General features: G+C 43.3%; 1 protein-coding gene across 3 annotated transcripts in view; it reads right to left on the bottom strand.

Moving 5' to 3' along the window:
- The window catches only part of LOC308113532 (protein FAM110A), a 45,753-nt gene that overhangs the window by 14,425 nt on the left and 8,094 nt on the right, over window positions 1-23,234 (bottom strand). Inside the window, exon 1 of one of the 3 annotated variants that reach the window (XM_080469903.1) lies at window positions 7,735-7,893. The exons of the other annotated variants lie outside the window; for them this stretch is intronic. The gene's annotated coding sequence lies outside the window, so the exon portion shown is untranslated. Of the gene's footprint in view, window positions 1-7,734; window positions 7,894-23,234 lie in introns of those variants that run through there. 3 annotated transcript variants of the gene reach the window in all.

Below are 23,234 nucleotides of genomic sequence, written 5' to 3'. Positions count from 1 at the left end.
ATCCAACACCAACAGCTTTTCTTTCAACAGTGACAACTCCTCTGTTTCACCCTCCCCCGACGTTAGGAGTCTGGGTGTCATCCTCGACAGCACTCGATCTTTTCAGTCTCATGTCAAAAACATTACCGGGTCTGCTTCCATCCACCTTCAAAGCATCAATCGTCTCCACCCCCCACCCCCATCCCTCCATAAACTCCAACTGCTCCAGAACTCAGCTGCTCCTATCATCACTCGGACTCCCTGCATCCACCACATCCCTCCCGGCCTCCAGCAGCTGTACTGGCTCCCGGTTCAGTTTCTCATTCAATTCAAAATCCTCCCGTTAACGTTCAGGGCCATTCACAACCTCTTCCTCTTCCTCCATTAACCTCTCTGGAATTCATCACCGCCCAGACTGAGAAACATGGATTCATCCCTCCATTTCAAATCAGAACTCAAAACACATCTGCTCAAAAGTGCAGATTCCATCTGATGTCATCTGTTTTTAACGTGTACAGTCAATATCTGAAAATGTTTGCTTGTCCTTGAGTGCCGAGAAATGCATCCTCAAATAAAATATATTCTCGTTAAACAAATGGTCTTGTCTCTAACCTTCTGAAAGTGAAAGAGTTAAAGGATAATGGAAAACCCTGCAAATAATCCAAAGGATTGTGACAGTGTCTTGCTAAAGGCTAAGCTAAGCCTTCTTAAGGCTATACCTTGTAAGGTCAGCGCTCCAAGTTAAACACCTAACATACATTTAATTTAGCACCACAGCATGCCAACCACTGTCAAGTAGCACTAAACCACTGGACAACATAAACAAGAGAGACTTTTAGAGATAAAAGTGAAGCTAAATATTTTCATGCCAACCAGATGGCTGGAAGTAAGAATAAAAATAGTTTTGTCCAAAGACAAGCACATGACCAAAAGAATTCATCCTAAACTCCCCGTTATACAAACCTTGCAATTTTACTTTCTACAAATGCCACATCCAAAGGTAATGTCTGTGCTGTAAAAAGCAGCATTAAATCACTGTTTTCAGAAAAAAAACATTGCTTCTTTGCCAATTTGATAGAAATAAAATATGTCCGAAAACGATGACAAACTGAATGTGAGATCCAGAATGTCAAAAACCTCCAGGGGGCTCGGTTATCAAAGGTAATCATTCTAACACTAACAGACACAGGAAGAGTAACTGACAGTCATTGGTGGAAAGTATCGACTGCAAACTGCATTATTTTCACCTTTTTGTTTCAGGAAAGTTTACGTTCAGATGGAAAAATCACCATCTGCCAGAAATGCCACAAACGCTGAAAACACTGCAGTGTGCATGTCATTCCACCAGTAGGTGCTGTTTCTGGAATACAAGCACGCATACTTGTATGAAGAGAACAATACGATGTAAACAGTCAAGCTCCTTTAAACTGTCTTTCCTCATCATATCGATCCACTCAATTGTATTTAAAATATATGTGTTGTGTTGTCTGGAGATATTGTTGTTGTTCTAGATGTTCATGTGCAGGAAAACCTCTTGAATTTGACCTTATTGCACATGATGTGTGCATTTCAAAATCGTTTCATTCTGGAAGTCAGTTTCAGTGACTCTCAACACTGTTGTGCTCAAGGTCTGTTCATCATCATCACAAACAAGCTGAAAACTGAAAACTAAAATTTCAGTTTTCAGTAAAATATGACACAAATTTCAGTTATTTCCTCTAATCAGTCACCTTCTAGAACATATTAAGAAAGAAACCTAATTTCATTTCATTCAGGTAACATTCAACAATGTTTTGCAGAGAGACACAATATCCACAGTGTTTCCTGGCGCGTGGCCAGCAATCCAAGTCAGTCAACAAGAAACCAGTATGACACTTCCACTGGGTTTCCACATTTTCGCTCATCAGTTTCATTGAATTCAAGTCAATTGTCTGGGAATGGGATGTCGAGCACACAGCTCAGGAGCCTAAACAGCCAGAGCATCAAATCCACTCCCACTGACTGCATTGAAAAGTGTCAATTTTACAAGCACAATACTTTTTTTTCAAACGGGGTAATAAAGACTTACATCTATTTAAACTGGGGGCAGAGTTCGTAGAGGAAGCACTGATGATACTGGAACCCAGAACTGAACAGCCATTAGTAGCAAAATGAATCAGTGAAACCAGCTACCGTCCTTCATTTTCTGGGGTGGGGGGGTGGGTAGGTGGTGGCGTGCTTCTCTGAGGTTGACGCCCCGACACCAAGAGACAGAATAGACGTAAAAGGAGGTAATAATGAATAAATGCGACCAGCTCCTGGAAAGCACAGTTGAATGTCTTCTTGATGAATGGTGGTCAGACTTAATGCAGAATCCACCCGTTCTGCATAATAACGGTTGTTGTGAGACATGAGACCTCATTCATTACCCCGCTGGGACATCCTGGCTTCAGTTTTTAAGTCAATAAAAAGCTTAAAAGGAGAGTTCAAAAGGTTATCAGCCACCTGCTTTGAGGGCTGGTTTGGGAAGATCCTAAGTCAGCTAATGAAGACGGAGTGGTCCGAGCTGCAGCTTTTATTGTCCCTGGAGTCGCCACACAGTGCGGAGCGGCTATCAGCTCGGGCCACATTGCTCTTTCCAGCCGAACACGGCTCTCGTCTGGGTGGAGAAGCCAACTGACACGCATGAATGAAGTGTCGGGACTTCAGCGTTATGCAACTGTTCTGCTCACTGGAGTCCAGTCAGCTGCAAAGACAGCCACTGAACCAGAAGCAGACGGTTATTATAACATCCAGCAGCTCGGTCTTTGCAGGGAACGCACCCAATCCCCTCCTCCACCTCCTCCACCTCCTCCACCTCTGCCCATCACTGTCTGCGTCTGCCGCCCCAGGAAACACACACACATCCATGCACAATCACACTCGGGGGGGGAATGGAGATAGTTTCAGAACACTCCTGTCTAGTGAGTGTGTGTGTGTGTGTGTGTGTGTGTGTGTGTGTGTGTGTGTGTGTGTGTGTGTGTGTGTGTGTGTGTGTGTGTGTGTGTGTGTGTGTGTGTGCGGATCTTGACTGAGTAGGTAATCAGTGGAGAGCAGGTGGCTGACTCTTCCCTCGGGACGACTCAACCAAAGCACCGACAATAAACATATTATAACATCTGTCATTTGGCCACATTAGTTTAAAGAAAAGAGGGAAAAAAGAAGACATGTGTAGAGAACAAGGTAAACAGAGAACGTGTATGTAGATTCAAACCAATGGCAGCTTTCTTGATAATATTTGCAGGTAACACAAAACTGGATCTTATCATGTTGATATCAATGATTTTGATCCTTTGCGACTCATTTCAGCCGGCCGAGGTCGGCTGTGTCTCGTATGGGAATTATGTGTGTATAAAGTTTGTATATTTGACTGTAACGTCAGGTTAAGTGACTGTTGGAATTGATGAAATCCTCCGACTCACTGGCAGTAAACACACCAGCTGCGGCGCTGCCACACAAGGTGCCAACACACCCGCTGGCTCTCAGGGTCCCCCCCCCCCCCCCCGGGGGAACTTTAACACAGAGAAAGACGAGGGAGTGAAAACTTCCTCCTTGGCACTGGAAGACGACCCACACTAACAACCGAGCCGATACCCGCCATCCAAATGTTCCAGCCAGCCTTCTGAGGTCAACGGTTTCAGTCTCGCCGATTTTTCTGCGGTTTGCAAGAAAGTACAAAACAAAACTGAAGGTTCCCATAAGGACAGTCATCAGGACCGGAGCTGCAATGATGTCAGGTAAACACAATGATGATATTGATTGTCTGCTTTGCTTTGCCCCCCCCCCCCCCCCCCCCCCCCCCCCCCCCCACATTAAACAATGTTCTTCCTCTAGGTCATTTACACCACCACCAGTCACTTCTCCTCTTTTGTCAGTGAAGTGCAATAAATCACACAAATCTTTTTCATACCGAAAATTCTGTCCTTTTTAATTTCCAGAGTACTGCAGTGCACAGAAACCAAATATATCACAGTTCAGACTAGGGATGTCCCGAGCTGCAGAAGCTAGAAGCAGGTGGAGCGGGGCCATAGACCTATAAAACTAGAGTTATATATAGTGGTTTATGTGTTTATGTACAGAAGTCTACTTCAAAATTTCTATGTGGTCTGTCTTCTTCTGCTTTTTTATTGTGTTTGGTGAGTCACAGCGCCCCTAAAGGCCTGGCATGTGTACTACATGCCCTGAAGCCTCGTGTTGAGTCGTGTTCATAGTGAGGTGTGGACGCTTTGTTGGGAGAAGGCCAGGGAGAACAAAGATCGTTTTTTCGTCATGTGGATGTACTGTCAGTTTACAACAACAACTAAAGAGAAAGAGAAGAATTCTGATTCAATAAGTGAGTTTTACAATAATTTCTAGCTAAACAAAGCTTCTGCCAATAGTGCTTTTAGCTTCAGACATCTTAGTTGCTCCAATAATAGACTATTGAGTATATTTGCAATAGCAAAGTGAGTATCGGATCGGTATCGACCGATACTCAATTCTGAAAAATCGGATCGGTATCGGGGGCAAAAAAGTGTGATCGGGACATCCCTAGTTCAGACATTCGTTTTCACAATATATAAATTGTGCATGTCGATATCAGGATAACAGTAAATGTGCAATATATTGTGCAGAGCTAATTAGGGCCAGTTTAGAGGTTTGTACGCTGTTTGAGCAGCGTTTGAGTAAATCTGACATGTTTGTAGATACACGTAAATAATTTTAGCCGAGGAGATGCTCCATGTCAGGATAGGTAAAGCAGTGATTCCCCACCAGGGGAGTCCAACTGCGACGAGGGGCGGCGCCAAAGATTCATGCTGAGTCGTGAAGTTCTCTTCATTTTAAGGGGTAGAACATTTTTTTTATGTGTTAAATTAGGTGACTCAGCATTTCATTCGATTATGTTACAAAACTACAGATGGTAAGTCTTTATGTCAAAAGTGTATAATCTATTTAAAAATATATCTTTTTAAGGAGTTACAGTTTAGAAGTTTCAAAGTATTGTGAGGACATGGGCATGTTGAACAGTCAGGCTAAAGCCGTCCACACACCGCCATTTTAACGATCTTATTCGCCACAGCCCGCCACACTGTACGACATAGTAGTACTAGTTTTAGTAGTAATAGTTCATTCGGTCAACCAAATACACAATGCAACAACAAAGAAAAAGAAACAACCAGGGAGACTGAGGGGTTTAGGCTGACGTTGAACTGATTTTGCCTAACCCTGTACATAATGTACATAAAATACATAAAACTTCTGTAATTGAAGTAACACAAACAAAAACAACAACAAAAACTGGCATTTTCTTTGCCATTCCTGAGAAGCCAAACACTAAGGGGACACAGTTGCTTTTAATTTCGTCCTTCCTGAGATCGAAATCTTTCATAAGTGGTGAGTTTTAACCGACTTTAAAATGTTTTAAACGTTTCCGATTTTTTTTAAGTTATCGTCCAAGTTGTTCCAAATACATAATAAAGAATACAACATAAAGTAAGCTGGGACATGAAGTTTGCTGAGTGCAGACTGTACCAACACACACACACACACACACACACACACACACACACACACACACACACACACACACACACACACACACACACACACACACACACACACACACACACACACACACTGACCCGCAGCCGGCGAGGTTGTGCATCAGCTGACGTCAACTGGTTGCGTAATACAATAACAATAACACGTCCTAAACCGAAACATGAACGGAGCCTCGGCGTTGTGGCATTTTTGTGTTTGTAAAGAAATAATAATAAAAAGAGAAAGAAGAGAATCAGGACGTGGTCGTGGGTCGGAGAGAGAGAGAGAGAGAGAGAGAGAGAGAGAGAGAGAGAGAGAGAGAGAGAGAGGAGACAACCTGGAGGGGATGTTGCAACGGGAGCTTGAAGTAAGTCTTGTTAGCATCTATTAGCATCTACTGTTGTGGTCTTTCATTTTCCAACAAAACAAACCATGTAAACAAAACAAACAGGCTGCAGGTCGCAGCAGCAGCGACCATCGCCCAATATATCTGACACTGTCCGATATCGATCGCAGGCTTACGAGCACCACCTCGGCCGTCTGAGGAATCTGGCACATGGCGCCACGTTTAGATTAAAGCCACGACCACAGATTTTACAAATGATTCTCCCACGATCCAATCTTTAATCTTTCATTCCGTTCGAAAATCACACAGTGTGTGGAAGCCTTAAAGAAGAAGTTGAATCAGAGTACTAAGAGGGTTCCATATCATATGGCGTTATTGAACTAATGGACAAAGTAGAGCTGAATTCTTCTTTTGTGGTGAAGAACTGAAGAAGGAAAGTTTGAAACCAAGAAACACCCAGAGACGTAGAAACCCAAAGAGTTTATCCTCAGAGGAAAGGAACGCATCGTTACTAAATATAAGAAGTGGATTTAACATATAGTGTGTTACCGTACGGGGTGCAGTGGGGGTGGAGGGTCGCCGACATTTAGAAAGGTAAAACTTGTGTTAATCAAGTAAAAGGTTGTGAATCATTGGTGCAGAGAGAAGTAGTGGCTGAGTTGAGAGTCTGCTGAAAATAAATGTAAGTCATTATTACTTTGTGTGAACAAGGCTGAGAATCACCAAAACGTGTGTTTGTATATGTGAGTATATCTACTGAATCAGGGTTTGGAGACGACAACTCTCAGCTCCAGCCTCACTGTTCAAGCCAATTTGTTAGAAAATAATAATAATTACAACACACACACACACACACACACACACACACACACACACACACACACACACACACACACACACACACACACACACACACACACACACACACACACACACACACACGGGTGCAAAAGACACACATTTGCATATGAATGTTAATGCATGTACAACTGCATATTAAACAGGACACACACCTCAACAGTCACACGCGCGCTGACGCTTCGCGCTGCAACGGTCGAGCCTGAAGGCACAAAAAAAAAATGAAGGGAGAGAGAAAATATCCCCCTCCTCTTATAACAGGGTGATGAACACATTCCAGAGACTCACAGGCATGGATGCAATCACATACTGCTGCCCTGAGTCTCACACACGCACGCACGCACGCACGCACGCACGCACGCACGCACGCACGCACGCACGCACGCACGCACGCACGCACGCACACACACACACACACACACAGGCGACCGTTTGTGTTAACCCTTTGTCTGCCCTCCACTGACACAGGTGCTAACAGCTCAGACAACAGCCAGAGGCGACTTCTCTCCAAGAAATCAAATATGGTGAACCAAAGCGGGCGCCGGCTGTTCCGGAATACTTTCCTTTGCGGCTTGAATTAAAATGTCAACACCCAAGTTGTGCAGGACGAGGACATCAACTGTGTCAGCATGCTGCAGACTTTCACCCTCCTGCAGCAGCGAGAATGAAAATAGTTCTGGAGCGGAGCTGCCAAATGTTAGAATCAAGACAAGTATTTTTAGATTTGGCATTCTGTCCTCAAGCACAAGGGAGCGCAGAAAGAGAGGCAGAAGAAGACAATAGTTCCCTTTATCATAACAGAGAGTTTTGTTTCTCTCTGAGGATGCAAACCAGACTATCTTGAGGTTTTTCGATGACTTAACGGAATAGAAGTTATACTCAGTCATCACACTCCAATGTAAAATGTTCCGTCGATACCTTCGGCAGCAACAGGGGTTTCCAGTACAACCTTGTGTCAACACCGCCAGCACTGTGGGCTGCTCAAACAATGAGGGAATGTGAAGTTTACTTACAGGACAAACAAGATCCTAAAGTTGCTGTGTGGCGAACTTCAGTTTCAGTGTTTGAGTTCTGTCAGAGGCAGGTGGCTGTACGCGTCTCTGTGGCTTCCCTTCAGCTGTGCACCAGCTCGCCGGTGTGCTTCCAGAACAACGGTAAACCTGGAGAGTCTCAAGCTATTATCCTCCCCTCCCTCTCCTCCCACAGACAAAGACTCCACCCACCTACATCCACCCCCCCCCCCTTCTGTGGAGGAGCAGGAAGGCAGCCGGAAGAGCAGGAAGCCAGAGCTTTACCTCGCAGTCACGTGGCACCTTCCCGGCACTTTCTCGTCACCCGGCCTTTGTTGGAATGCCTTCCACTGCCCGCGCCTGAGCGCTGAGGCACAACATGGAAACGGTGATTCATTCAAACAGTCCGTCCAATGTGGCGTCACATGGAGAACTGCTGCATCAAACACATAGCGGGGTGCGCAGTGACCGCGACATGTGAGCTGGTGATGGAGTACTTGGACACTTTCTGGCAGCAGAATGAAGTAAAAGAAAAACTGCATTTGATAAACAAACGCAAAAACAACACATCTCTGATTTGGTTTCCAAACCTACTTTGTCTCTGGAGAGTGAAGCACATTTCAGAATACACAAAACAATATTTGTATCCTGAGAAAAAGCTGGAAAAGTGTTTCGCCCGACGACAGATCCCACAGCAAAATCCAAACCTGGTACATAATGATCTCCCAGACAATACGCAAACCACTTCCCCACCGAGGCCCCGTCCACATGACAACGCCGTTTCATGTAACCGCATCGTTTCTGACCGATCATCCACACGGCGCCGGAAAACTGACTTGTTTTGAAAACGGGTTCCAGAGTGGAGAAACTTAAAAATGGCGCCTCATTGTTGAAGCGTGGACGGGAAAAACACACATTAGCTGAAAACAATGATGTCATTGCCCCACCTCTGGACCCAGAACCCCGGGACCCTCTCCGCAACATCGCCTGACAACAACAACAATGGCGGACTTTATGCTCCAGATCGAGCTGCAGAAGCTGCCCATGATATTTGGTTTAATAAAGCCAGTTGTTAGATATGTCGATCTCTCAGTTTGCGTTTCTGTGGCGGCGTTACAGCGCCACCTGTAGGCCTGGCATATGTAGTACATCACTTTCAGAAGTTTTCATGCTGTTGCGTGGACACAGATGTTTCCAGTGTGGATGGGAAACGTTTTAAGAACGACGGGAAGAAAAAAGATTCTTTTGGCTCGTGTGAACAGGACCTGAGTCTCCCTCAAAGGGAAAGTTGTCTTGTCCTTCTTTACGCAGTTCATTTAGAAAATGAAGCACTGAGGAAGCTGTTTTCAAGAAGTGCATTTTCAGTGGCACTCAATGTCGTGTGAATCCAGATCACTTGAAAACGTTGTAGTGTAACAAGCATGTCACTGTCTCAGACTCACTGGGGTTCACATCCTCAGTTGAATAATACTATTACTTCCTGTCACTATTTCAAATTAGAAGTCTGTGTAAAGCAGTGAATACATCTGAGGTCTGTATCCCTACCCCTTACCCGAACCAGAGTCTGAGTCCCTAACTGGAGTGACAGCGCCTTGCAAGGCCGCAGAGACTGTGTTGTGTTTGGTGCTATATAAATAAAGTTGAATTGAATTGAATTGAATTGAATTGAATTGAATTGAAAGTCAAAGACAAAATGTGTGAATACATAAAGATTATTCATAAAAACCATGACAGAATCATTGGACACATCGGCTTTATGTCCATTAACAATGCCAAACTGCAGTGAATCAAAAGTGTGGCCTGTTAAATGTAAAAAGTTTTCAGCTGATTTAAGAACCTTTATGTCTCATGGCTGAACCACCAGCTGGGAATGGCCATTTTACGAGGTGCACGAGATTCACTTCACACAAGAGTCCTGCTGTCATCTTCTTCTGTAGTAAAGTTGCCCTCAGAGACCAACAGAAGATGATTGAAGGCAACTTCGTCTTATTAAAAAAACTAACAGCCATTCCTTCTCCAATACTGACTAATAATTGAGTGGACTGTCAGCGGAGGAGGTCATTGCTGGTGGATCCGGTGATTAAAACAAAGTTGGATGATTCACATGAAGTAACTATCAGAGGTAATGAAGATCAGTGGTGGCCGTGTCTCACAGACCAACTTCAACAAGTTCCTGCATCATTCAAGTTGCATGTAAGAGCTTCTCTGTAAAACACAACCATGTGTCAATACTGTGGCACAACTAACGGCTCCCCCAGGGGCCATCGGACGGCAGGAGCGACTGATCTGTCAGAACCTGTCAGGCTGGTCACATGATGACGACGACACAGTATCACACGTCATACGACGCTCTGAGGAAGACTGAAGACGCAGCCGAGACAAGTCAATAAGGTAAAACATGGTCATCACTAAATCGTTAGTCAAAAAGAAAATATATCATAAAGTTAAAACAACAAAGAAAACAAGCAAAGCGCTCTGTTTCAAAGTTGGTGTACATGCCCACCCTCACCTGTAGCGGAGAACTTTCAGTCATGACCAGAAGAATAAGATCACGGATTCAAGCAGCTGAAATAAGTTTCCTCAGGGTACAGAGATGTGGCTGAATGGAAGAAGATGGATGAAACTGCAGACGTGAGGATACATTCACTTCTGCAGAACAAAGGCGTTCAAATATGTTAAGTTACGCTACGAGATCCTGTCACGTACTGACTTCACTTAGTAGATGGTACAAAGCAGGAAAAGAGCAGAATTCTGTTCTCCCCTCTGGAGAGTCAGACTGTCTGCACTTTATAAAGTGATAAGAATGAAGATATGCTCTCTTCTAACGACAGAAATAACAGCAAAGGGCCTCGCTAACAGTTCCCTGAAGTTCTGCATTAATTAGTAAGGAAACTATTATAAAATATTATGGTGAACATAGGGAGCAGTCCGTTGCAAAACAGTGTCACCGACCCCATGTGGACACAACAAAAGCACAGCACTGAAGCGAGGTCATCAGAAACCGGAGCAAGAACCAAAAGAATTTACTATAATTCTAAAAATCTGAATATAGTGAGAGACTTAGCAGTGAGTGAAAGCAAACAGAAAGGAGCAGGACTTTAAACATGAACGTTGTCAGTTTCAAAAGCAGTAGTAGTGGCATCAGCTCGACATAGAGGTGATTTTTTTTAAAAACATGCACGCTGAAGGCTGCAGAAAGTGTCTTGAGGGGTAAAAAAACACCAGCCTGAAGGAAAAAACACTGAGGATTTCAGTTCTGTTTGCATATTTGATCAGCCTGAACGAGGCAAGAGGCAAGTCGTTTATTGCATTATTAGCTGCAGCAAATTAAAATAGTCATGGCATTTGGACTGTGTTTTGCAGCAGGAGGCATTGTAAAGAAAAACAGTCCAAATCTTGTTGGTCTCCTGTTCTTAACAAATTTTAAGGTTTCCAGTTTTTGTAAAAAAAAATTCATTCTGTAAATCTAAGGGGAGACATTCTGAGTTGTGTTTCATTACACAATATTTACTTTTTTTACTGGTCAGACTCACTCCAGATCAAATTCACAGGCCAATTTAAAAAGATAAACAAGGATAAACAAAGATAAACTGAGTGTAGGTTGGTTTGATTTTCTAAAAATGAACAGTATCAAAAACAGACTGATGGTACCTTCTAAGAAACTTAAGATCGCGTCCATATTTTGCTCTTCAGTAGATTATCCTGAGATAATAAACAATGCAGTCTAGTAAGAGATAAATTTGGTGGAAATGGAATCAGTGACAGCTGGCAAATAAAAGCAGAAGAATATGAATATGGAGAAGGTGTGGTTGAGGATATCCTGTCATTAAGGAATGGAAGAGGGCTGTTGGAGCGACACTTGACTACTGTGACATCAATAATATTCTTTAGAATTTATATACAAAACAGTTGAACACTTAATAAAAACAATGCAGTTGTCTCCATCCTATCTTTTCCTCCCACTTCCTGCAGCCTGTTTTCAGAGCAGCGTGAGTTCCTTCCACTCCAAAAACACACAGCGGTGCTTATTTAAAGGAGTCGGCAGGGCGGGGCGCACCACACAGCCTCCCTGTGGTACGCACTCTCCGAAACACATGTATACAAAAGGGACGCGCAGTTTCAGTGCCACAGTCCGAGGTCAAAGCAGCACGCAGACGTGGGGGGGGGGGGGGGTCGCTCGCTCTCCGGAGGCAGCAGCGGGGAGCGGACTTCCACCCCAACTCCTCGCTGAAGATGAAAACGCAAAAAAACCTGCAGGAGTTGATAGGATGCGACCATGAACAGTTAAGCTGGGAAAAGTACTTCCACTACCTCTCCCCCATGTGGAAAATCTACCTCCGATCCTTGTGAGCGTCTCATCCGACCCACCGGTGGCGGTAACTCACACCTTCTCCCTGAGACACGGAGGAGGCGGCCGGATTTATGGTATTACTGCCCGTGTGAGCCGCCTTCTCATTTGGCCAAATACTGTGTGATCCATACACACACAGTCAATACTGGATCCCACTGGGAGAGTACCAAACACACAATTAGCCAGACTCCCGATTCTCTCCATCTTTTTATAGTGGCCACCAAAAGAGGGCGAGGCCGTGTGAAGTTACTGCACATCCAGCTCCTTTCTCTCGCAGCAGAATGATGAGCGCCGTCACTCGGTGCTCGCACAAACACGTTCCACAAATGCAGGGACTCACGGGGCCGGCGTCTCACGTTACCGCTCCCATTACACGCCGGCATGCCCAAGCAGGCCGCCTGTCCATCACCCTGCATCCTGGCTCCAGTGTAGATATCAAACTGCATCAAGAAATTCCCCCGGAGAAAAATCTGAGGCGGAACAAAACCATCCACAGAAAACACAAAGGTGCAACTATTGCAGGTATTTCTTAAATTCCCCGCATTTCATGAATGTTTGATCTGCTGAAAGTACATTTTTCTGTGTACGCTGGAAGATCGTTTGGAAAAATTAAAGCTTCCTCATGCTGCAAGAATGACCAGATGCTGTGACCTGGGCTTCACGTGCATCGAGTGTGAGGAACCGTTAACAGGAGGAGCAGCGGCCGCCTCTGCTACCAAAACATTCAGACTTCAGTCCTTCATCAAGACACGGGTGGCTTAAGTGTTCAAGGTGCAAATAAACACCATTATGTACAATTAATATGAATTTAATGTGCTGAAAAGCACTGAACTTTAGAGCTAACACTCAAATGACCATTTTAAGCATTTTATAAATCCATGAATTGGACATATTTCTTGTGTTTTCCGGTACAAATTTGGTACAAACACCTGAGTGCCACTGACCAATTATGTAATGCATTATCATTGACATGAAATAATCTGAATATGACTTCCTACAAACACTGGAAATAATAAAAGAACACTTTTACTTTTTTTTTTTTCTGTGCTAAAGCGATTTCTTTTCATTGTTCCATATTACACAGATTTTCCTCAATTTCACATCAGTGTCATTTGTCCAACAACATCGTATTCAAAGTGAATTTCTCCAAATCCAGCCTCGGTCCTGAACTTCCTCCAGTCTAAAAGTCCCTCTGCTGAGCTCTACTGAGAACAGGCTGTTTCTGTGTCTGCTTCTGTCCACGCGTACTCCAGGCCCGTCTCTGGGAGAAACTGTTTGGTCTTTCAGATTTAAGCCGTTGTCCCACCGCACAGTTTGTGCCGGGATGGAATGGGGCGGGACGGGTTTTCATGCGGTCCCACTGTCAAAAGTTGTGGGTGGTATGGAAAAAACCATAACCACCGGTTACGTTTCACCACAGAACGGGTCTTCTGCTGTCTGCTGATTGGTCGTGACGATCGTCCCTCTCGACCTACCTGCAATATTCAAATATTTCATCTGCGGTAAACCCTCAAACAGCACCGCTGTCTTCCAACGAGGTGCAGTCGCTCCTCTCAGTAACAGGAGAGGAGGAGTTCAGCAGGAGCTGGACGCTGCTGTTCACAATGAGAAATTGTAAGCTGTGTCACGGAGAAAGCAGGGTCAAGGCTTTACTCGGTGCGGTCGCCTGAGTACCCTCCCACCCCGCCCCACTAAGGCACGTTCTGCAGGGTGGGACCGCGGCTGCAGTTGTTTCCCTGTTAACTGGTGACCCAGTAGTGTCCCTTGTTCCTGCTAATAGCAGACGTTAACAACCTGACGGAAACCCATAGCTGTCCTGACGAACGCCGTTAAACAGCATTTACAATGAACTCTAGAAGTGTCATACCTTTTTTGAGTCTTATTTGTATAATGAACAGTCATCCATTAAATGAAAAGTTGAAAAGCGCTATATAAGTGAAATCCATTTACTATTTACCACATGCAGCAGCTAAGATGGACATTAAAGGAAGTTGTCACCATTTAACAGGGCAACCATTTAATCCAAAGCACCAGTACAAAGTGCTAATGTTTACGGTAGATTTATCTTTCTGACTTGCATGTCCGCTGTCGTTCAACCAGTTTGAAGCAGAATCTGACCCAGAAGGAGAAGTCCCTGAAGACGCTCAGCCTCTGCGGCGGCAGCAGGACGTTTCACAACTGTTGGTGTGTTGTTAGTGACTACCAAGTAGCTAACGCTAGCTCCGGCTAACTGACGGATTAACTGCTGTGGTTTTTCATATTGTACTGAATTTGTTCAGTATATCAGTAAAGCTCCACTATCAGAGGATTATAAAATCTCTGAATGGCCTGTATGAACACACATTTGCTAAAAAGTGGAGCAAATGAGGGAGATGACTGACATTTTTCACTTCTAGGGTCTCATGCACAGGCTATGGGGACACATATTCCTGTGAGGAAATCCTTAGAAAGTGCTTTTTGCATAATATGTGACCTTTATTAATTATTTTCCATTTTCACATTAAACGCAGCAACTGAAAGCAAGTCCAGCTTACAAAATGTGAAGGAGCATAGCGGCCCATCCCCATGTTTAGCGCAATTTAACCGTGTTTTCAACAACTGCCAGGGTTCACAATTATTTACTTAAAATAAAAACTGAAGAAATACTGTGGTAACCATATTGTCATGTGCCTGATAAGGGGCTAGTGTCTTAACAAGCTATTCCAGGCCATAGATCTATTTGACACCTTTGTAATCCAAAAGAATAAAGGAATTAGGTAGAGATTAGATGTGATACCTGTCAGAGTACACATAGATCCACAATCAAACAAGCACTTTGTCCAAGAAAGCTTCCAGATGGGAGTTTTAAGATTACAGTAAGTACTAATAACTGTCAGTCATGGAGATACGTATGATGTGGGACAGCCTGGTGATACGATGGCTAAAATCCGGGCCGCTGACTTTACATGTTCCCCGTGTGCAAGTTCTTCCAAGTTCCTTCAGTACTCCATGCCGAGGTTAAACGGTGGATCTGAAAGTGTGGGACTGTTTGTCTCATGTGTTTGTGAAGGACTGGTGGCCTGTCCTGCTCCTCTTCCCATGTTAGGTGAGACCAGTTCAAGCTCCAATAACTTGAATAAAGTGAGTTTAAAACAAGGAAAGATGTTCTGATGGAGATAACTTAAAATTAAAGCTTCTGCTAGACTATTGATCATTGATTCTACAGCCACATAGAGAGAGATCTAAATCAAGTGGAATATACCGTTTTCTAACAGACGAACTTGAACACAATGAATAGCTTGAAATTGAATAAAGGTGAAGTGTTTAGAAAGATAAAGTTCATCAAAGCTGAAAAATGATGTACATTTCTTTCTTTTTTTTAAAGGCGTTTTCCAGTGAACAATAAATGGGTTAACAATTTAAACCCATTGTGCAGCAGTAACAACCCCCTCTGTGGTACCAGACCCTCGTGAGCATCAGTTGACCAGTATTGTCCTGCAGAAAGTCAGGCCCTGTAATAAAAATGGCCGGAAAAGGCAATTCGGAAGAGAGACAGACCATTATCAGAATGAAAAGTGTTGGTCTTTCCTACAGAGTCAAGGTGTCAGTGAGTCCAGTTTCCTTCACCATCAAAAGACCTTCAGAAACTGAAGCTGTGACAGGACGAGGCCTGGCAGAAGCAACGCCACAACAGAAGGATAAGACAAGTTTCTGAGAGATAAGATGTGTGATAAGACAACACAGGACAACACCTCTAAACTATCGTAGAGGTTCATTAGGAAAGAAAACAAGGTGGTAAATCCAGAGTGGAGCACAGACTCCAGATTTAAGCCCCATTGAGCTGGTTGGTGATGAACTGGACACTTGAAGGCAAAGCAGCCGACTGCAGTGCCTCACATTCATGGGAACTTTTGCATCAGAGCTGGAAGAACTTTCTGAACAATATTTGATTTCCATTGGAGAAAGAAAGGTCTGCCAAAAGGGGGCTACTTTAACGAGTCCAAAGTTTACAATGAATTTTGATTTATCAATTGATTCTATGACTTCTACTTTAACTCTAAATGTTTATTTGCTCTATATTTTCATTTCAGAGTGCACTGAGCCATTAAACTGAATCATTATCAGTTAAAAAATATTTTAAAATCAGGGTGTTTTAAAACTTGTGATCAGTAGTGTGCAGCGCAGTGTGTTTTCCTTCCTAATCATCAGGACTTGGACGTCCTGCTCTTTTGAAGGAAACAGTTTTAAAGTGAGTTTTTTTTTTGTTTGTTTTTTTTTACTTTTAAAGGCAGTGGTGTGAAAATATGCGACCAAACAAGCTCCTCTGGTTTAGGCGCACAGGCCACATATTTACAACATGAAAATTTAAGGGAAAAAAATAATTAAGAGGACCTAAACACCCATTTTAGAAAAATGTTGACTTGTGATTTGTTATTGGCGGCATAAACCTGCTTCTACACTGATGGAGGAGCAGCAGTGAAAGCAGCTCCATCTCTGCTAATGAAATACCTTTGGTATAATGGTATAAAAGATAAAACGAGGATGAGTTTCTGAAGACATGCACACTGAAGTGTTTAGAAAATACTTCTACTTCATTCTTTTAAGCTTGAAAGAAAGGCTGTCATTATTTATAGGTTCGTTTCATTAAGCCTGGCCCAGGCAGCTTTGAGGCTTTTGTTAGGAGCTTATTGTTTTTCCTTTAGATAAATGATAGTGGACCATCAATGTACCAAACAGGCTGACAAGCAGTTCCACGCCTGAGGTCCAAACAGTCCCACTGAGACTTCCTGTTTGCTTTTGGCCATAACGGTGACGCTACCAGTGAGAAATGACAGTTAAAATGCTCATTTCCAGAGGCCCTGGTCATCGGGCCTGGTTCGTGATAACAGTGTGTGTTGACTCTCAACTCAAAGCGGAGGAGACGAGTCAAAGTAAATATCACAAGTTCGTGTCCAAACACGTGACTTTTTACAGCGTCTGTTTCAAATCAACGACTATGTTCCAAACTGTGAGCTGGAGTCTGGTGACGAGAACGAGAGTTGGTGGCGTCTACGTCCCCACCGGCAAAATTTAACTCGACGCCCTCTTTTAGTTCTTCAACGGCCACCTCACCTCAGCAAGTACAAGAACAAAACGACGGCTGCTTTCTGTTCCATCCGGTTTGGACAAACACTCAGCTCATCATCTCAGGCCACAACAGAAAACTCCCTTTAGACACAGAAGCAGGGTATTTCTCAGAGAGGCCAAACACTAGAAAGAGAAAAGTTCTGGTTCAGTGGAGCATCACCGCTTAGCAACTAGTCTAACTCACAAGCGCATCAAACTCAAAAAACACAAACTTTATTAATAGTGCAGCCATTTGTTACAAACAGAGAATGGAAATGTCCTCCCCTCTGACCCAGGGAAGAGTTCTTGAAGATAATATGATTAAAATCTCTATGAAAGTTGGACATTTCACTACTTTACTGAGCAAACACAGAACAATATAAAGAATGGCTGAACGATTTATTTCTGGAAATGCAGCAGTGCGAGCTTCATCTTTTGTTGACACTTTATACTATTAAAAAAAAGGAAATATTTTTAATTAGTAGTTACGCATGTGGAAAAAAAGGCATTATCATTGCATTAAATGCGAAAATTAAATGAATGACACAATTTTAGATAATTGTAGAAATTGTTCCAATTGTACCTAATACATCCTTTGCAAAATTTCCTACATAAGTTTGTTTTTCTAAATTCAGATCTTATGATTATAATTTTTATAGTTTTTGTCGTTTTTGTAAAGTGAAAGACGGATCTGCTTTTTCTTTTATTTGTAGCCCACATAGAATGTATGGCATGAAGAACAAACAGCAAAACATATAAAGATTGTTGAACAGGTCTTTTCATCTTTGATGAAATTAATTCATCAAAGATGAATGTTTATGTAATTTCCAGCTTGATTTATCATCTAGTATGACACCAAGAGATTGTTTAATACAATTTAAATCTCAGTAGAAAATGTCTGTTTTGATGTAGAAAAACCTTCCATCTCATTAAGTTGAGATAAAAACGTGTAATGAAAGTGGTCTCTCTGTGAGCCGTGTTGATTTAATTTCAGCTGGTCTTCTTTTTTTTTTATTTGAACACATTTGATGTGTAGAAACGACAAACGACAGGGTTCAGACGAACGAGCTGCACTAACACAACAACCGTTTTTATTCACTTTGTCTGAACCTGCAGAGGGAAAACACACTTTGGCCAATATTTGAAAGTGACGCAGCAAACTGCCCAGTGAAGCTTTAATTTCCCCCCAGAAAACAGAATGTGTCACAGCTTCCATTACCGTTTGCACTTGTTAGAGAAGCATCGGTTTAAAGCCGTGAAAAGAGCATTCACATGGTACAATGTGACTCCGCCTGACCTTCCCCTCTCAGTTGATCTAACTCTCACCGCAGACTGATGGGATTGGAGCGGCGAGCCCCACACAGCTGCAGGGATCTGTGGCGAGCAGACATGCTGGAAGCTGTTTGCTTCTGCTCTGGTTAGTAGGTCAGTGGGTTCTGCCCGGGCTGCATGGGGGGGGCGGGGAGGAGCAAGAGTTAACCAGAGGCATGTTTCGAGAGAATGACCTCGAAAAGCAGCCAGAGGCAATGAGCAAAGGGCAGAGTGCCGGTCTTTCCCGGTCTCACGTGCAGCCGGAAACCTTCTGGGAATGGAAGGTTAAAAAAAAGAGGAAGGACTGATGACAGGAAGGTTGGCATCCAGGCTGCTGTCATTTGTCTGGGAGGGGCGGGGCAGGAGAAGGGAGTTTCCACCCGAAGAACAGCAACACACACACACACACACACGCAAACCCACACACACACACACACACACACACACACACATGAAAAAACTGACAGTGTTTGAGAGAATACAACGGTGTGGCAGAAGGTGAAAACAAACTCATCAAACCTGATATTTTTATTTGAGTCGTCACTGTTGACTCACTAATAAGTGTCTGGTTCCCAGGCTCCGACCCAGATATGGCCCAGTGTGTGTGTGTGTGTGTGTGTGTGTGTGTGTGTGTGTGTGTGTGTGTGTGTGTGTGTGTGTGTGTGTGTGTGTGTGGCTGCTGTCTACATAAAAATAGCACCAAACACAGACACCACTTGTGCTCCCTCACCTGGGACTCACATTCAGACACATTCGGCTCACGTCTGGAGAACTGAATCTCTTCTTCGTTTACGTGACGTTTTCAACATTTTGAAGTGAAAATGGGAAACGTTTTTTGCATTTTGACTGCTCATGTATTTCCTGTCCACAAGAGCCCAAACCATCTTTTTCCTCCCCGTCGTTTATAAAAAGTTTCCCGTCCGCACGACTTCGGTGCAGGAAACATCTGCGTCCACACGACACCGTGAAAACTACTCAAAACGATGTAGTACATATGCCAGGCCTATAGGTGGTGCTGTGACTCTGCCACAGAAATACACCAAAAACGGAGCAGGCACAACGTAAAATCTAAAAATCTGACATCTGGCCTTATTAAAGCGACATCAACGTTTTCAGTAATTGTGTATCTTGCCCATCAACCCCGAAACAGAGTTTTCAAATGTCTCCATTCTGGAACCTGTTCTCACAAAAAGCAGCTTTCGGGCTCCTAAAGCGTTGCACCATGTGGCTGATCGGCCAAAAACAAAGCAGTTACATGAAAAACTTTCTGAAAACAGCTTCAAGTGTGCGTCGTTCCCACTCCGCTCTTTATCTTAATGTAAACAATGAAAACACTACTTTTCTTCAACACTGTGAATTGCACATACTATCCTGCCGCAGTCGTAGTAAATCATATGTGTGATGTGCATTGCAGACGAACATTAACGATGGAGGACGGATAGTGTTTGTACAGCTCACTCTTTTCAACATTTATCACAACATCATCTGCATATGTGGAGGCCCAGTTCTTACACTGAGTCGACCTCCAGCATGAGGAAGACAGTTTGAAGGAGCTTGAACCTTCACATCATGCTGTTCTCCGTGTGCAGGTGTGGATGTACAGCACCCAGTAATGGTTCCCTCCAAAAGTGAAACTTTTCTTAACAAAGAACTAGGGCTGTTACACGATTCATATTTTTAATCGTGATTAATCACATAATATTGGTGAGTTAACTCGTGATTAATCGCACTGTTTAAATTCTATTTTAAAACCACTCCAATAGAAATGAAATGAGATTAGCAAATGTAATGTCATGTTATTATTCATACAATTTAATGCCTATTTAAATATCGACACCCGCCGGAGCAAGTTCTCTTGATGAAGTTTTATTGACTCACTCAGTGTGGGTTGAAACTTACAAAACACCATAGATTTTGGAAGTGTAAACAGGCTGTCACTGCAAGTGTAATATAATGTAAACATACTTGAGTTCTGATATGAATGTTGACATTCTGTGGCCAAAACATCAAGTAGACCTTTTAAAATCCTCTGAGACATTAGAGTTTGACATCATTTAGAATGATACAGATTGGCACTTTGCTAAACTTTATTTTTAGTTGATCCAAGTGAACCACTAAGACACAAGTTTGGTCACAAATTCAGACGACAAGGCCGCTCGCGTTTTCTGAATGAGATGACCTGATAGGGAAAACAATAAACTGCACGCGCTCACATTAGAGTAGCTGGGAGGTTAACGTCACTGAGGGGGCGGGGCTATAACCCAGGTCTCAGGCTATGACCCAGGTCACAGGGTTTTTAACATCTGTTGTTGCTAGAGGTGAAAACGGACGCTAAAGGAAGTTGGTCACCAGGTAACAGGGCCACCACTTAATCTGGAACACCAGGGGTCAAAACGCATTAACACTTTACATTAATTTTGACATCCCCACTGAAAACACAAATGCAATGCTGCCTTCAGGCGATCTTTGTCATGTGACCCGATAACGTAAACACATTGCTACGCTCCCAAAGTGCTAATTTGAGAGTTTGGAGTGTTTTTAGTAAGACCTTAACAACAGTTAATAATATAGTAGCAGAAAAAAAAACTTGTGCATGTGTATGTGAGGGTTTTTTTGTGAGTTTTTTGATTGTGTCAGTGATCCGTGTTTAATGAAAATATAGTGGATTAATATAGTATCTCACCTTGTTTTCTCAATAGCGAGGAAAAGAAAACCTTGAGATGGTTGGTGAAGTGACACGAATAGAAATTAAAATATTTACTTTGAGAGTAAAATCCTTGAGTTGTCAGCCTATTGAATTTATTACATATGAAGCAGCCACTGCCATTATGTTTTATAGTGAAAACAGTCCAGCTTTTACCCAAAACGTGTCAGTTGGAGTGAGACAAAGTGTGAATTTCACTCTCATTGCAGGAGAGCCGGCGGCTCCAAATCTGCTCTAGTTTTAAAAGATGTTTATTTAATGTGTTTCATTCGGTCTGTTCTCGAAGCAGCTTCGATCTCCATCAGGACAAGAGGAGTTCTATCCCCCTGCTTTAAAACAATTCAGCTGTGAAGAAGGAGCCGCTGAGAAGCTGAGCACAGGAATGCTTTGTCTATTTTTAATAAACTATTAAAGCAGCCTGATTTATTTGTGTGAAGTTATTTCAGTACACATAAATGCGATGACTCCAGTGAGCTATGAGTTCTCTGTGGAGTTACAGGTTCACATTGATGATATTAGATAAACATATTGGAGTTTTTCTTTTTAACATTTAGAATAAAACTATAGAAATCCTAAAACATATACTTTGACGCTCCTATGAGAAATAATTGAAATAACATTAACGTATTTGGTCAGATTACAATACTTATTGGAAACTGGAATATTTTTCTTGCTTTGTAATTTTAACTGTACTTTTTTGCCAATAATGACTTTTATTATTTAAATGTGTTTACGTGTGAATTTAAAGGCTCGGGTTGGAGAGTTTTTAACCTGACAACATATTTAAAAATACAAAGTGTGACAAATACCAATATCAACCAATATGGTAGAATGTTGAGTATGCACAGCCTGAGTATGCACAGATATTAGAGGCATGCACACGAGCGACACATAAATATCATTACGCACGCACAAATGAAAATACACACAGACAACTGTTGGCATACACGTCATGTTTGGACTATATTAGCCCCGTGCTCCTGTGCAGCCCCCTCGTTTATCCACGGCTGCACTTCACCAGCTGTTTGCAGGCCGGGAATCTAACAGACGACCTCCAGCAGAGACTGAGACACAGATTGTCTCCGTGACAAAGAGTCCGCTGACCTCGATCCTCGCAGGGGGAGACCAGCTCAGACTGGGATGAGTGAAGGGAGCTCCAGCTCCACCACCTCTGCTGTCCAGGATATTTGGGCCAGAGGGGGTTTAAACTTGACGGCGACCGGCGAGGAAGCCGAGCTCGAGCGAGACGTCGATTCTTGACGACATCGGCACGGAGCACTGAAAGCCAGATTGTCCACGACAGCTGATGCAGAGTTTCCTGTGTCCAAATCCAGAGGCTGCGTCTTTCAACGGGTTGAGTTTAAACACAGACTGACTTGTGACAGTCTTGTCTGATTCAAAGGCGTCTAAAACCACAGAAACGCGTCCTCCATTTTCTCCATCATGAAGAATTCCCTTCAGTGTACATGTTAGTATATGCAATACTTCACATGATGAATTTAGCAGTTTGATAACTTGACACTCTGTCGGTGTAATGCATGATGAAAGGTATTATTGCACGTTGACAAACTCCCTCAATGGGAGCCGACGTGCACAGATATGCGCCGACACCGGCTGCGTCGACACGTAAGAAGAAAGAGGCCACGATGCTGCAGTCATGGAAGGAGCTGGGCGATACGATGTAGGCACCGATCGACAAGGGTCACCTCTCTTTCCAGGCTCTCTGGTGTCATTCTGGTGTCTGGTGTCGCTCGTTACATCAAATTCCACTGACTGGTTGGTTGGTGAGTAGTGGAGGTCGTCAACTATCGAACCCTGTTCACCGTTCTGCAGAAGTCAGTGTGTAATTATCGTGAATCACACACACACACACACACACACACACACACACACACACACACACACACACACACACACACACACACACACACACACACACACACACACACACACACACACACACACAAACACACACACACACACAAATACTATAAGGTTCGGCATATCTACACCATTTGGATGTTAGTGATTTGTTAGGGAATTGATGGACTA

The sequence above is a fragment of the Lipophrys pholis genome (genome assembly GCF_963383615.2).
Source record: "Lipophrys pholis genome assembly, chromosome: 8".
Classification (NCBI taxonomy): Eukaryota; Metazoa; Chordata; class Actinopteri; order Blenniiformes; family Blenniidae; genus Lipophrys; species Lipophrys pholis.
Note: the sequence above shows the minus strand (reverse complement) of the source record. Positions and strands in the feature narration are given on the sequence as shown.